General features: G+C 43.8%; 1 protein-coding gene across 14 annotated transcripts in view; it reads left to right on the top strand.

Moving 5' to 3' along the window:
* SPIN1 (spindlin 1) overlaps window positions 1-17,917 on the top strand; it is a 103,108-nt gene that overhangs the window by 38,542 nt on the left and 46,649 nt on the right. For 2 of the 14 annotated variants that reach the window (XM_075599721.1, XM_075599678.1), the window contains exon 2: window positions 3,791-3,908. The exons of the other annotated variants lie outside the window; for them this stretch is intronic. The gene's annotated coding sequence lies outside the window, so the exon portion shown is untranslated. The remainder of the gene's footprint in view (window positions 1-3,790; window positions 3,909-17,917) is intronic. 14 annotated transcript variants of the gene reach the window in all.

The raw sequence follows: 17,917 nt of genomic DNA, 5'->3' as shown, positions 1-17,917 counted from the left end.
CAGATCCGGAAGAAAGCAGAATAGGTTATTTCGGTGTAGGTATAGGGCAGTTAAGATAAAAACGAGAGACAGAGAGGCGCAGACAGAGAGGCGCAGAGAGAGAGGCGCAGAGAGAGAGGCGCAGAGAGAGAGGCGCAGAGAGAGAGGCGCAGAGAGAGAGGCGCAGAGAGAGAGGCGCAGAGAGAGAGGCGCAGAGAGAGAGGCGCAGAGAGAGAGGCGCAGAGAGAGAGAGGCGCAGAGAGAGAGGGGCGCAGAGAGAGAGGGGCGCAGAGAGAGAGGGGCGCAGAGAGAGAGGCGCAGAGAGAGAGGCGCAGAGAGAGAGGCGCAGAGAGAGAGGCGCAGAGAGAGAGGCGCAGAGAGAGAGGCGCAGAGAGAGAGGCGCAGAGAGAGAGAGAGAGGGGGAGAGAGAGAGAGAGAGAAAGAAAGAGAGAGAGAGAGAGAGAGGCACAGGGACAGGGGCACAGGGGGACAGGGATACAGGGGCAGAGGCACAGGGACACAGGCTCAGGGACACAGGCTCAGGGACACAGGGGACAGGGACAGAGGCTCAGGGACAGAGGCTCAGGGACAGAGGCTCAGGGACAGAGGCTCAGGGACAGAGGCTCAGGGACAGAGGCTCAGGGACAGAGGCTCAGGGACACAGGCACACGGGCAGAGGCACACAGGGGCAGAGGCACACAGGGGCAGAGGCACAGGGACACAGTGGCACAGGGGCAGGGACACAGGGGCAGGGACACAGGGGCAGGGACACAGGGACACAGGCACAGGGACACAGGCACAGGGACACAGGGGACACAGGGACAGGGACACAGGAACAGGGACACAGGAACAGGGACACAGGAACAGGGACACAGGGACACAGGAACAGGGACACAGGAACAGGGACACAGGCACACAGGGACAGGGACACAGGCACACAGGGACAGGGACACAGGCACACAGGGACAGAGGCACAGGGGACAGGGACACAGGCACAGGGACACAGGGGCACGGGGACAGACACAGGGGCACAGGCACAGGGACAGAGGCACAGGGACACAGGCACACAGGCACAGGGACACAGGGACACAGGCACACAGGGGCACGGACACAGGGGCACAGGGACAGAGGCACAGGGACAGAGGCACAGGGACAGGGGGACAGGGGCACAGGGACAGGGGCACAGGGACACAGGCACACAGGGACACAGACACAGGGACAGAGGGACACAGGGACAGAGGGACAGAGGGACACAGGGACAGGGACAGGGGGACACAGGGACAGGGACAGGGGGACACAGGGACAGGGACACAGGCACAGGGACACAGGGACAGGGGCACAGGGACACAGGGACAGGGACACAGGGACACGGACACAGGGGCACAGAGGGACAAAGGCACAGGGACAGGGGCACTGGGACAAGGGCACAGGGGCAGGGGGACAGGGGCACAGGGGCAGGGGCACAGGGATACAGGCACTCTCTCTCTCTCCCTCTCCCTGACACACTCTCTCTCTCTCCCTGACACACTCTCTCTCTCTCTCTCTCTCTCTCTCTCTCTCTCTCTCTCTCTCTCTCTCTCTCTCTCAGACACACACACACACTCAGACACACACACACACTCAGACACACACACACACACTCAGGCACACACACACACACACACTCAGACACACACACACACAGACACATACACACACACATACACACACACAGACACACACTCAGACACACACTCAGACACACACACACAGACACACACACAGACAGACAGACAGACACACACACACACACACACACACAAATCTCCTTCTGCACGTGCAGCTCACACAGAGATTTGACAGGGGGGAGGGGGGCTGTTGTGAAGACATACCCCTGTCCGTGGGATCTCCACTGAACTGCTGAACTCTCTGCACCTCATGGAGGGGGGCGGCCATGATCTCTCTGGTTTACCAGGCTTCAAGGAGAATGCAGTCTCTCCGCCGGGGTTTTGACTCCGCCCCCGTGTTCTCCCACACACGGCACGAGTGCAGATTGACTGCACCCGGCCACCGTACGCCTCCAGCCCCTGCAGGACAGATTTTACTTCCGCCCGTGCTACACACTTCCCCAACACCCGCGCTCGCTTCTCCCGCGGCCAAAACTTTTTACCGCCGCCCACGCGCTCGCCGACACACACGACCGCCGCCGCGCTGGTTGTGAGCGGGCCGCAAAAATATCCATTGGGGGCCGCATGCGGCCCGCGGGCCGCATGTTTGACATGCCTGCTGTAGACCAAGCAATATGAACATACTTGAAAACGAAAGGTAACTCTCAATGTATTGCTTCCTGGTAAAACATTTTATAAATAAATATGCTACATGTGTGGTGTATAGTGTTGTTTTTTTTTTTTTTTGTATTATGTAACAAGCTTTTTTTGGTTCTATAGCAACCATTTACAAAGTCGCGTTCGATTCCTCTTCTGGAACCGACTCTAGCACACACCTTTTTTGAGCCCTACCCTTTCTCTAGCAGTGCACCAATTGTATCTAGGGATTGCCTGGTCACATGATTTTGCCCACAGAACGTGGCATCTTTGGTCCTCTTCTGCTGCACTGACAGACATTTAGTGAACCCCCGAGCCGAATCTTCGCCGATCAATCGGCAACTTGGCGAATTACTTATAATTGTGTGTGTATAGTATCGATGCACATATTAAAGGGGGGTTGGGGACAGGGGGGAAATGTAAAATAAAAAAAAGGATCTGGTGGACAACAATGTTAAAATATTAAGAGCCAGCTAGAATTTTTAGGAGGCAGAATTTGAATGAAGAAAAGCAAAGGTTTGGGAGGGGGGAGATTGGCTGTAACAGCGCATCCCTGTCGGCGGCTGTGTTTTATCTGTTACACACAGTGACACACACAGCTAAAGACGTATGTTTGCGATAGAAATATATATATAGAAATATATATATATATATATATATCTCTATATCTCTATCTCTATATATATATATATATATATATATATATATATCTTCCAAACAGGTGTGAGTATTCAATATATTTTCTTTTTCCTATTTTTATCATTAATATTAAATGCAAACTGCACCACAATTAATAATCACTACGTTTTTGTTTTTATGCAAGGTAAAAATCTGTATTTTTAATATGGTATATCCAGAAATCTGTTAACATTATGGTCTGTACAGTATTATCTGTAAATATTATATATTTATATCTACATACAGAGTACACCCACACACTGTACATGTGACTGGTATCTGACTAATATCTGTTTTATCTTGGCGTGTATACACTGTATCTTTAAATCTTATAGATTTATAACTCTATCTCTCTAATCTCTCTAATCACTGGGATCGGAGTACAAACTTACAATGGCTACAGTTTTTCAGTCTTGTAATGTATTTAATGTGAATTCTAATAAAGCACATCAAGTCATACCTTGCAGCAGCTCTGGAGGAATGGGTGTGATTACCACAGCTCTGCACTGGTTGGCTGGTCCCTCTGTGATTTCATGGCATTTTGGGACTAGTAGTTCATCTATTTGTAAATACTATATATACTATTTGAAGAGGCTCGGTCCTACAACTCCCAGAGAGCCCCTGCAGAGACGGGAGATCACATGACAAGCAGCAGCCTAAAACACATGCACCAAGATTGGATTTTTAGGTGCTCTCGATTTTTTCATCATTAGGGGGAGGGGTGTCACACCGCTGTTCAGGTCTCTTTTAGGTGCCAAGGACAGAATTTAACCCCATCCAGCTTGTTGCTAAAATGTGGGTTTTTTTTCTTTTGTCTTTTTTTGTTTCAGAAGTGTTTCACAAAGCTTTGCATAAAAGAAATCAAGCCGTTTCCATTCTGCAAATGGACAACTAACTTTTGCCTGAAAGTTTTGCTACAGATTGGCACATCTTTAATACAAACAAATTGTGCGTATCAAGTCTTAATATAATACTCCTGTTAGAGATTCCAGAAGTGCCTTAAAGAGCATTAAAAAAAGATGAATCTTATGAAATTCTGAATGCAAGTATACCTCAAAACATTTGACAACTATTGCTTCTGTTTTAGTGAATAATTAAGTTTGCATGTATTTTTAAATAAACACTTAACCTTATTTTTCTAGTTAACAGATTTTTTTATGTCTATCTATCTATCTATCTATCTATCTATCTATCTATCTATCTATCTATCTATCTATCTATCTATCTATCTATCTATCTCTATATAACGTATGTTCATACTGATACAGATTAGGAATAATCCGGTTTCCCTGGCCCTTAACTGGTGTGAATATATTTAGCCTTGTAATGTTTGTTTGCAGTTACATAGCAAGTAGAATAATATTTGACCACCATGATTCTAATATTGTTAATTATAGTGTATTTTAGGTGTGAAAATGTATTCATGGGTGACATTGCGACGAAATTGATTTAGATATTATTTGTGAGGGCAGTTCCTAAGCACTATATGTCGACCCATAAATCCGGTCCGTGTCATTGTATTGGCGCCTTGCTAAAATTTTGTTTTTTTTTCCTTCTTTTGTTTTTCCACTCCCAACCACGCAACAAAATGCTATGAAATTAAACTCTTGTCTAAAGCTACAATTGCTCTTAAATACTTGTAATTTAGCTGCAGTTTAAATCCAGAATCCACTAGCAAAATGTGATTTGCAGCTCAAGCACTAGCAATGTTTCATTTTATACACCGCATCTTAGGGGGTATTTTAGATAGCGCTGCTTGATCTGCCAAAGGGTTATTTATGATTTAGGTTGCATTTGTTAGATCGGAGCAGCTGTATGCACAAGGTATTTATGATTAGTTGTCAAGGAGACACAAGCACATGCATGTGTTGGGGAGAGAGACCTTGAATTAAAATACATATACAAAAGGAAAATTTTCCACAGACTGCATTCTATTCATAGTCAGAATGTAAAAAAAAAAGTGTGTCAAGCCAAACGTCATATCGAACATTAGTAATAATATAACAGAACGCTCAATATGTATTAAACCATCCATGAATATTGTATACTTTAATACGAGTTTGCAAATGCAGATTTGGGTTTCCTAACCGACAAACCAGACGCTTGTGTTTTACCATGGGATCATACATTTGAGCACAAACCTATACATATACTTACTGATTTTATGTCTTGCAACATTGAACTATACAGTTTTCTCCATTTCATGGTTTCCTGTACCCAGTTTCTGAATGTTTATTACCATAAAATACAAAGTCTTCTAATATGTGCATCAATACAATCTACACAATAAGTAAGTGGAGAAATGGCCGATCGATCCGTTCTCCTGTGATCGATCGGCAAAGAGTTGTCTCGGGGTTCACTAAATGGCTGTCGGTGCAGCAGAAGAGGACCAAAGATGCAAAATTCTGTGGGGAAGATCATGTGACCAGGCAGTCATTATATATAGGTGCACTGCTAGAAAGCGGGTAGGCGCAAAAAGGTGTGTGCCAGTCTTGTTTCAGAAGAGGAAGGGGATGTGACTTTGTAAATTGTTGCTATAGAAACAAACACAAACAATGCTTGTTACATTCTAATACATTAAAAATGTAATTAAGAGTTTTTTGAGACACTTGTAGATATAGATATATATATATCTATATATAAATCTGATTTATTAAAAAAACCATGTAGGATACTGCTTTGTCTGCAGCTTTAAGTGGTAAGATGGTGAATTTCAATAATGTCACACTTAATATCTGAAACATTGATTTTTCTTTCTAATTCAATTTGTGTGGATGTCTATTTCACATCATCCTATTTATAAAGTCGAATAAATATGAGTTGTTGTACATAACTTTCTAATAGTGTATTCCACTAGTAGACCTCAATGAGGAATGGGAAGTTTGGCCGCGGCCATTTGGACATTTAAAGATGAGCGGTTGGGCACGGTCTAGGACGTTTGGCCACGGACGGTTTTCCGCCACCGGGACATTTTGCCACGATGTCTGCTCCCGCGCCCTACCAGAATGGGACATTTGGTCGTGCCCAAAACGCAGCCGGGGCAGCTCGCCACGATGTCTGCTCCTGCCTGCCGTGCACCCGACCCGCAAAGCCAGGTCTGCCGCTCCAACTGCATGTTTAAAGGTTCTGCGCGGGACGCCTACACATGTCGCGGGACATTTAAAGATGGAGCGGCCTGTCTGGGCTGTGTAGCGGTTCCGTGGTGAACATTTAAATATGCAGTTGTCGGGCGGAGCCGACCTGGCTTGTTGGATAGGGAGCCGACATTCTGGCAAAGTGCCCCAGCTGTGTTTTGGTCACGGCCAAACGTCCTAGACCGCCTCAATGAACTAATGCTGGAGAGGGGAAATGGAAGTCTTGAGTATTGATGGTTTTTATTTAAAATTATTTCAAATACATATGAATTTTAATTTAGTCAATAACATTGTTTCATGTTGTCACTAAGTGGGACTAAACCAGTTCACATTGGCAATAAATACTAGACTGCAATAAAGTGAAAGATGTAATCTCTTGTTTAATGTAAGATGCCATGTTTAGGAGGTGGTCTTTCTATATTCAAAAGTCAAATCCCCAAAAATACAACAACATTTTATACAGTAATTTTTTTGAGGGGTGGACTGGTTGACCATTCAGACCTAAATGCAATTAGAATGTTTCCATGGTACCTGTTGCACTTGTATACTGTGCTCTAAAAATGTAAAGAAAAAAACATCTGTTCCATACCTCATGGCTCTCTCCGAAGTCCAATCAATACTCCATGGCAAAAACAACATCCAATGTTAAATGTCAAAGAAATAGGGCTAGTCGGAGCTGAGACGTGTCTGTCTGTGTGTCCATGTATATGACTGTGCTTGACAGGTCAAGTCACTGCCACTCGGTGAGGGGAATTGAAGATGGGAGCATTTCAAGCCTGAAAAGGGACGCCATATTGTCTGTATTCACACTAACTGCTTAGCTAGCATCTAAATAATTAAGTTTATTTATTTATTTATAAAATATTTTACCAGGAAGTAATTGAGTTACCTCTCGTTTTCAAGTACAGTATGTCCTGGGCACAGAGTTAAGACAAATACATGGTTACAAATACAGTTACATAAATTAACAGGGTATACATTATATACAAGACATTGCGTGCACAGTTAAAGAAAATATATGTTATGGGCGAATGAAACAGTTACAGACCAGATTAAAATGTGAGACAGCCTTAGATTTGAAATAACTTAAACTGGTGGTGGATGTGAGTCTGTGGTAGGTTGTTCCAGTTTTGGGGTGCACGGTAAGAGAAGGAGGAACGGCCGGATACTTTGTTGAGCCTTGGGACCATGAACAGTCTTTTGGAGTCTGATCTCAGGTGATAGGTGCTGCATGTGGTAGGGGTGAGGAGCTTGTTCAGGTAGCTGGGTAGCTTGCCCATAAAGAATTTAAAGGCAAGACAGGAAAGGTGAACTGACTCTAGTGTTGACCAATCTAGTTCTTTGAGCATTTCGCAGTGATGTGTGTTGTAGTTGCATTGGAGAACAAAACGACAAATTGAATTGTAGAGGGTGTCAAGTTTGCTAAGGTGGGTTTGAGGTGCCGTGCCATATACTATGTCTCCATAGTCAATAATTGGCATTAGCATCTGCTGTGCGATACGCTTTCTGACCAGGAGGCTAAGGCCCCGCTCCCTCCGTCAGCGCTCCCGCACTGCAGACAGGCGGGGCGCTGACATACACAGACCGCGATATGCGGTCTGTAGGGTTTGGGAGCCGGAGCGGGAGGTGGGCGGGAGTGGGAGGCTTGAGCGGGAGGGGGGCGTGGCTTGAGCAGAGGGACCCGCTACTCTCCCCCCCTCCCTCCCTCCACGGGCTCGTGCTGGAGCTGCTGATGGAAGTAATCACAAGCAACAAACACACACACTCATACACACACACACACACACACACGCAGGCACTCACACACACACATACACAAACACAGATAGGCACTCACGCACTCAGGCACACACATACACAAACACAGATAGGCACTCACGCACTCAGGCACACACATACACAAACACAGATAGGCACTCACGCACTCAGGCACACCCATACACAAACACAGATAGGCACTCACACTGCTTTCCCTCCACACTCCTCCCCGCTCCCTGAAACCTCTCCTCCTTCCGAAGCCTCCCCTCCTCATTGGCTCACAGCCACACCATGTGACGCGTCGAAGCTAGGGATTACAATTCTCTTGACTCCCCTAGCGGCTGACGTGTCACAGCGTGTAGTGAGCTGTGCAGCCAGGGGGGACCGGGACCGGCTCAGGAGGATTCCCCTGCTGGTGGGGAAAGCCCGTGCAGCCGCCCGCGCCGCCATGCGCAGCGGGTCCCAGCCCTTAGGCCTCGGACACGCTTACCGCTGGCGCGCTGAGGCTCAGGGAAAGCGGGTGCTTTCCCTGGCCTTGCGGTTGCTTACCGCACGCGCTCTCAGCAGGCGGTCCGGGGGCGGCGCGTCACTGGCCGGGGGCGGGCCAGTGACGTCACGGAGCTGGTTTGCCCTCAATTGGCGAACCGCTCACGTGACCGGCCTGTCTCGCCGTCAAGCGGGGGAATTTTAAATTCCCCTAAGACCTGCGCTTCCGCAAGCGCGCAGGTGAGCCCCTACTAAAGCCGCTCTAAATGCGGCTGTAGGGGCTCAGTGCTGATCGGGAGTGTGCGCGTCAGCACGCTCCCAAAAGCAAGCAGCAAACATGGACGAGGCCTTAGGGAGGATTTGTTCCTGTAAAGTACCCCTAGTTTGGCATAGGTCTTGGTTGTCAGGGTATCAATGTGCATTCCGAATGTTAAGTGGGAGTCAAACCATACGCCCAGGTATTTAGAAGTGTAGAAATAGCAGACGAAAGTACAAGGTCATAATACATAGAGGCTATAGAAAATAATGAGCTTGTGAGAGAATGTAGGCGAGGATAGGATGGGAGATAGACGGTTTTAATGAACATACTGATATGAGCAAAGGTGGAGAAAGACACAGTTGAAATTGGAGAAAACAGGCCTATGTTTGGACAGGTCTAGATGTCTGTCCTTGAGGTATAAATGTTTTGTCTGCATGTATTGAAATCAGAACTGCTGACAACTATGTTTGAAGAGATGGCAACAGAAATTACAGTTCTCCACTCAATTGAGAATGCCTGTAAAGACTTATATGATGCAGATTGCTTTTTATTGTCTCTGAATAAATGATTGTCAATAATTCCACGAATCGGTTCTTGTTCCAGTGATGGAAAAAAGCCATCAACAATGAGGCAAGTCTGGGTGGGAGATTGAGCTAGTCGAAGCCCACCTTTACTGTGTCTGGCCTGCTCTCAATGCACACTGGCAGGGGGGGAGGTGGGTGGGGTGTGTGTGTGTGTGGCCACCAACAGGAATAAGGTAGCCGTAATGCCACCTACACCTCTCCCCGCATCTAACAAAGCTCTGGCTCCTAAGTACAGGCAGTCCTCAGTTATCCGACACAATGCGTTACTCAAAATGGCGTTAGATAGCGAAACGTTGTAAAGTGAAACACATTTCCCCATAGGAACACTGTTTAAATGAAAGGTTCCGTTCCTGAAGGCATTTTTAACACTAAAATACACCAAATATTTTATGCAGGCAATAAGATATGCAGCACACACATAAATTATATAGTGTATATACTGTATTATATATATATAACATAATAAATAATATATTATCTTAATATATAAATCTGAAGTTTGTGGGGTTGTAGATGTGGCCAATCAGATTCGTCCGTGGGTCAGCCCGCCCACCCGCGACTCATTTGCCAAGAGGTAAGCTCCACTGTGACACACACAGACATTGGTCCCTGTGTCCGCACCCACACGACTCTCATTGGCCAAAAGGTACAGTGGCATCACTGACACACACCTACTTGACTGTCACACACTGACACTGACACCACATACCCCCAGAGAACCCCTGCGGAGTCCAGGGTAACTTTCATCCATCTCACACTGTCACCCCTGTGTACACACACACACACACACACACACACACACACACACACACACACACACTCACACCTGAAACCATGCTTCACACACCTGAGACCATGCTTCACACACAATACTCTGTTCAGTTTGATGCTGTGTCTAGCAGCTTACTACTCTGCTACATTACAATCCGATTCCTGAAGAAGCCACAGCGAAACGCGTAGAATCGATCTGCTGTGGGAGGTGACTGAGCTGGGGAGAACATTGGAGCTAGGTGCTGGCACGGAGACGGACACACAGGGCAGCTTCTTCCGCCCCAACCCGAGACGTCACAGGACGTGACGCGGATAGACGTGACGCACGCGGAAGCGCTCTGCCGCTCCTGGAGACACCGGCACTCTCTACAACCAGCTGTCCTCTCCCTCGAACGTAAAACATATTGGAAATGTGAGTGCATCATGCATATGTTTGTTAATTGCTGCTAATACATTATTTAGACCATACTGTACCATTGTGCGTTCTCTCTTTTCTCCTACATAAACCTTGGGAGTTAAACCCTGACCACAAACAAGCTTCCTGATACGTTATCAAGACACCACTCTGAGGGGGAATCCATTAAAGGGCTCCTATCAGAGAGAGAAGTGTCTCTGATACGCCTTATATTGACATTGTCAATTGTGAGTACCACCATTTCAGAGTTATCTTGAGACTTCATTTGTTTATACCATCTGCACTATTATATATATTTTTTTTCTTTCATGTTCACGAGACACACAGCGCTCCGCTCAAATTGCCAACCTACCAAAGATCTACCTGGACCTGGACAGTCCGTTTAAAGGGTGTAGAGCTGCTTTTCATTTGTTGTATTTCACATCACCATTGTATTCACTTTTATTGGTGGAGGTCATTTATCATATTATATGATATATATTTAAAAATTTACATATCACTGTCACTTGCACTGTATAGACCATATATTGTTTCATTTTAGTCTAAGCAGCGCCCGGTTTTTATTTTTGTTTCTACACACCTGAGACCATGCTTCACACACTCACTGTCACCCCGTTCACTCCTGTGTACACACACACACACACACACACACACACACACCTGAAACCAATAAAAACGGAAAATACGCCGCCTTCACCTAATAAATACGGAAAATACGCCACCTAATAAAAACGCCTTCAGCTCCGCACATGCCCGCACGGACCGCACACACGCCTGCCCGACACTACCTGCACAACATGCCTGCCCGACACTCCCTGTAGCCGCGCACACACCACACTCCATGTAGCCGCGCACATTTTACTGTAGCCTTGCACGCCATAGCCTGCACCCGGCCGACACTCCCTTTGCCACACACGGCCGCACCAGACTCCCTGTAGCCGCGACCGCCACACCAAAAATCCATAATCGCATTCACAATGTAAAACACCAGTACACAAAATGTCCGCATTCAACTGCCTTTCCCCCTTCGTACTCTGAATTGGCATTACAAAATGGCCGCCCGTCTAGCCACGGTCCCCATACGCAGTGTTAATTTACATTCACATTATAAAATGGCCGCCAGCCTATGGCTTACATTCGCATTGGGCCTTCATGATTGCCTTCACGTTCAATACATCTACAGCTTTAACACTTACGGCGCCACACGGGACTGCGCGGGGGGGGGGGGCGGCCTGCGCCCGAGAAAGCCGCCGCTGAGCGCTGCACGGGACTGAGACCTCTGTGTGTGTGTGTGTGTGTGTGTGTGTGTGTGTGTCTCGCTGTTTGTGTGTGTGTGTGTGATACTGTGTCCCCCCCTCCTGTCCACTGTCCCCACCCCCCCCTCCTCCTCCTGTCCACTGTCCCCACCCCCCCTCCTGTCCCCACCCACCCTCCCTGTTGGGTGGGGGGGGAGAACTGAGAAAGAGGGGAGCACAGAAATAGGGGGAGAGGAGGGAGCGGGAAATTTAACTCACAGGCAACGCCGGGTATATCCGCTAGTAATATATATACAGGCATACCCCGCATTAACGTATGCAATGGGACCGGAGCATGTATGTTAAGTGAAAATGTACTTAAAGTGAAGCATTACCTTTTTCCCACTTTTGATGCACGTACTGTACTGCAATGGTCATATACGTGCATAACTGATGTAAATAACGCATCTGTAGCAGGCTCTACAGTCTCCCCGCTTGTGCACAGCTTCGGTACAGGTAGGGAGCAGGTATTGCTGTTCAGGACGTGCTGACAGACGCATGCGTGAGCTGCCTTTTGAGCGAAATGTACTTACTCGCGAGTGTACTTAAAGTGAGTGTCCTTAAAGCGGGGTATGCCTGTGTATATATAATCAAAAAATAAATAGATGTTACCGTTCTGTGGCTAACTAAATGCTTTTATTTGTGCGAGCTTTCGAGATACACTGATCTCTTCTTCCGGCGATGTTACAATGAATGAAGCAAACAAAAGGTATACTTAAAAACAGTGTCTCTTGGAATGTTATCTGTGCTGGTCCTTCCCCCGGTGTGGATGTGTTTTATGGCTAGAGGTGTCAAAAGGTTCCTGAAAGTGTGTGTGTGTGTGTGTGTGTGTGTGTGTGTGTGTGTGTGTGTGTGTGTGTGTGTGTGTGTGTGTGTGTGTGTGTGTGTGTGTGTGTGTGTGTGTGTGTGTGTATAAAAATGAAATATATATATATATATATATATTACACACACACACACACACACACACATATATGTATACACATATACATATATATATATACATATATATATATATATATATATATAATATATATATATAACACAAAAAAGAAAACCTCTAAAAAGCACTCAGATGTGCAAAATAGTTATGGTAATTTATTAGATCAAAAAATAATGAAAAAACAAACAGCTGACTGGAGAGACTGCCTGATTAATTTAGACAGATAATCATATTGATACACTCAAAATAACAAAAATACAATATTGTAAACCCAGCACGAATAATACAGTATCATAGAATAATAGATCACTTATGGGAACAAAATTCCCGCAGTGAAAAAAGACCGGCCGGTCATAATGAATGATACTAAGCTGAAGGTAATTGAATGTCAGACCTCAAAGGAAACATATACAATTATACTAAATAAATAACAGATATGCTATACCAGAATACAGGATATTGGATGATAAAAAACCTGTAAGCCTAATACCAGACACACAGTGTATATCAATAAGGAAGTATATATATTAAGTACTTCAGTGACCCAAATACATATGTTATATTAATGGGGAAAAATTGAGGAAGATACTCAGCTCCTTGGTGGCATGATACTGCAGTCTCAGGTAAGCATAGTCCACAAAAAATGTTTCCATGGAAAAAACAAAAATAATTGTCCCAATAGAGTGTAAGCAGGCAGGGTCAGCAGCAGCAACAGTTAAAAAATTCCCACTAATGCGTTTCGCCCGCTAAGGCTTCTTCACATTAGGTTTAGACATTGCATTTACTTATTGGAAGTTGATGCGGTATTCACTTTCTGTGTATGTGACACACACACATATATATATATATATCTATATAGACAGTGTTCGACAAACCTATACATTTGCACGCCCCGGGCGAGTGGATTTAACATCGTGGCGAGCTCCTTTTGGCCCAAGCAGCACACGTGTGGTACTACGTGGCAAGTAGATTTTTTTGTTTGGCAAGTAGATTTTTTGGTGATTTGTCGACCACTGTATATAGATATATATAGATATAAAGAAAAAAGAAGGGTCAAAAAGGTGCACTCAAACAATATCTAATGAAAAATGAAAAAATGTACTTTATTAGCAATGAGAAATAAAAAAACACACAAGACAGACCCAAACAAACATAACATAAACATGAAAGGCACGGTTAATGGGTATAATAATAAGCATAATAATACCTTGTTAGGTATTCATGCTGTGTGTTTTATTATGCTTATTATTATACCCATTAACCGTGCCTTTCATGTTTATGTTACTTCATGCAATATTCTGAGTATATTTCTCATCCTTGCTGCTTGACTAGCAGGCATTTGAGGTATTACTATTTTTCATGTGGTCTGGTTTGTTTAATACCTTTTTTAGATCGGCCGATCTCAGTTTCATTACTGGGGGAATTATTTTTTCCCCTGGTTTTGTTATGCCATACTTGAACCTTTATGTATTGGTTTTCAACAGACCTTCATGTGTTTTGGTGCATAATCCATGTGACTTGGTGCTATATTTATAACTGCATTTACGCACAGCAATTTATTATGTGGTAGTTGTTTGGGTCTGTCTTGTGTGTTTTTTTATTTCTCATTGCTAATAAAGTAAATTTTTTCATTTTTCATTAGATATTGTTTGAGTGCACCTTTTTGACCCTTCTTTTTTCTTTTCATGTTTCATACATTTTGTGGGTCGGTTGCACCACCAGAGGGTTATCTTTTACCTTGACCACTGGTTATCCCTTTAATTCGACCATTTAGGGGTGATTTGACTGCGGCACCTATTTTGTGTTTTAATATATATATATATATATATATATATATATATATATATATATATATATATATATATATATATATATATATATATATATATATATATATATGCCAGGACCCAAGATGCAAAACCTGCGCAATGCTCTACACAGCGGACACAATACAAATACCACACAGGAATCGGGAATACAAAATCAGAGGAAGGTTCACCTGTTCTTCCAGAAATGTCGTGTACCTCATGTGCATGAAATGCCCAGGGGGCTGCTACTACATAGGTGAGACAGGTCAGGGGCTAAACAAGAGAATGAACCTGCATCGCCACAGCATCACACGCGGTACAAGAGACAGTCCTGTTGGCGAACATTTCTCTGACTCTTGCCATAAGATGAACGATCTGAGGGTTGCCATACTCAAAGGTAATCTTAAAACCCCGAAATACAAATTTATGCAACTGTTCGGGACACTTAGCAGTGGCCTAAACAGAGATAGAAATTTTATGAGTCATTACTGACAGTAGTGAACTCTCGTCCCATAAGCGCTAAAGGCCACGTCTGTACATACTGTGCTATATGTATGCACACACAGCTGTCTCTCACACATACTAATACTCCTTGTTTTTCCATCCCTATACACCAATAGGGACCACTAAGTATCCACACACACTTTTAGTTGTGCTACTAACTCTCACATTTCCACACCCACCCACACCATTTATATCCAGTCCCACTCCACACACACCTTGTGTTAAGCACTGTATGTACTGTGGGCTCTCCATTCATTTTTATTCACACTGATACACATACACACTCTTTCTTCACTTGCTTTCAGTAACCATTTAACACCTCTAGCCATAAAACACATCCACACCGGGGGAAGGCACAGCACAGATAACATTCCAAGAGACACTGTTTTGAAATTTACCTTTTGCTTCATTCATTGTAACATCGCCGGAAGAAGAGATCAGTGTATCTCGACAGCTCGCACAAATAAAAGCATTTCGTTAGCCACAGAACGGTATCATCTATTTATTTTTTTGATTATTGAAGCTCGGCTAACACGGTACTGATATATATATATATATATATATATATATATATATATATATATATATATATATATATATATATATATATATATATATATATATATATAAATAACACACACATACACATATACACACACACTACACATACACACTCATATACATATACACACTCATATACATATACACACATACATATACATATACACACATACATATACACACACACATATACATATACACACACAACGTTGCAAAGTGTTGGATAAGCCGTTTTGGCGTTGTAAAAATGAACATAGGTATGCATTGCATAGCGTTGGATAAGCCATTCGTTGTAAAAGGAGGACTGTCTGTATTTTATATTTTTGTCCACCTTTACTTTAGTGCAAAATTTGTGTCGAAATGTTTCACCCTTCATACTTTTGGGTGTTTAATAAATGTTATTCATTGTGAGAGCTGGGTACAAATCAGAAGTTGATTATATGGTATGTACTCCACATCAGGCAATTCACGAAGGAAGATTTTTAATTGTCTTAATTGATTATTCAGTATTTCATACTTCGTTTCTCCTAAATTTGTATTTGTTTTTTCTTTGTTATGGCAAATGTGGGGGGGCGGTGTGTTTGTGTCTGATTTTCAAGACTGTAATCCCATTGGAATCTCTAGGGCAAATTATATCTGTAAGGTTATCTCTTTGACTATGGGAAGGGTTATGTTTTCAGCATGGTTGGCAAAAATGTGGCCAATACCATAACCATGAGAACGAGCTGAAAGCATAATCATTGCATAATTTTCTAACAGAATATAAACACAATATTGGATTTTACAATAAATATTACAAATCGGTCCTCTATACATTGTGTAAAAGCTTCATAATCATAAATTGTGCAAGTACAATTGTATTGTAATTACTTTGGCTCCTACATGTACACTATTAACTACAGTTACATAGAAGCAAACACTGCAAAATTGTGGGAACAAAAGCTATTTTTCCCAAGTTTATACCACATTAGTCCTAGTAAATTTAGCACGGTCTTCTGTTACTGGAAGTAAATGTATTTTATAAGAAGTTGTTTAAAGCTGCAGTTCAAGCTGCCGTTAAAACATTTCCCCTCCCCCCCCCTCACTCCCCCCATTCAAAATGTGCATCAATACAATCTGCACACTGACAAGTGATTAGCTAAGCTCTAGATCGATCCATTCTCCTGTAATCGATTTTGCTTGCTCAGGGTTATTTAATTCGGTTCTTGCACAGCATTGTGGGCAATGTAGTCCTGGAATATGATTGACTGAGCAGATACTAGATACAATTAGTTCACTGCTAGAGACAGGTCGGGACTTAAGAGCCAGAGCCTATTAGACGAGGAAGTGGGCTGTCACTTTGGAAATGCTTCCTACATTAGAAACATTAAAAATGTCTTTAAAACATTATTTTTTTTTTTTTTTTTTACAATGCTACAAGTATTTTCTCATAGTACAGAACTGATTTATTTAAAAAAAAAAAAAAATACACATTTTAGGATATTTCTTGGTGAGAAGGTGATAGATGCCGCCGCGCATCGATCACCTACTGTTCATCCGGATCGTGGCCACGCAATGGAGGAAGATCAGTCACCTTTCTAGGTGCTCCGCTACGCCAAGAGAGAAGGGGGAGCTACGGTTCTTATTGTGAGTGTCATTACGCCACACCGATCACACTATGTTATTGCAGACATATCCATATACAGGAACGGGTATATGCTCTCAGTTGCTCCCCTCACGCTACATGCATCTGATCAGGCCAAATCTCCACGTGCTCTGCTTCAAACAATCATGTCCAGAGGAGACACAGCTCTCAGTGTGTGATTAGCCTTGAGCCACAGACGGTTCACACTGCATATAGAATATTTCTTGAACTGCTGCTTTAATGTTGCAGAACGTATGTGATTTACATCAGCTCTTGGCATGTTCAGAAACTGCACCCAAGCTAACATTTTGACAACTTTATTGTATTGGTGCTGCTAGAAAATGCTTGGATGCTGGATGCACTGTGCCTAAACTGAAAGATAACATGGAGTCCATAAGACATGACCTCTGAAGTAGGTGGCGAGGTTTGGGGTCTTCATGGCGGAAGGGGGCACAGGTGCAGTTGGCCACAGAAGGGAGTTAAATGTGGCGTATAGACATTGAGGACAGAATTAGTATGAGTGAAGAAAAGTAGATTTGCTTGGCAAAGTAAAGCACAGAGAAATAGGAGGAGAGTATGAATTTATAGTGGAGGAAATCTGCTTGTGATTTCCTCCAGAAACGTTCAGCAGTGTGTGAGCACTTTTAGAGTAATAGGGGGTGTTGCTGGATTTATTTATTTTTATTTATTTATTATTTTTTTTTAATGATGGTGATTCGAGAAGCAAATGGAGTTGATGGCTACAGAATAAAGGCGATAACCGTAAATAATGGGAAATTAGGAAGGCGGGTTTAGACGAGAAAGTGTGGGAGCTA

The sequence above is a fragment of the Ascaphus truei genome, chromosome 1, assembly GCF_040206685.1.
Source record: "Ascaphus truei isolate aAscTru1 chromosome 1, aAscTru1.hap1, whole genome shotgun sequence".
NCBI classification, from domain to species: domain Eukaryota; kingdom Metazoa; phylum Chordata; class Amphibia; order Anura; family Ascaphidae; genus Ascaphus; species Ascaphus truei.
This window is presented reverse-complemented; position numbering and strand designations above follow the sequence as displayed.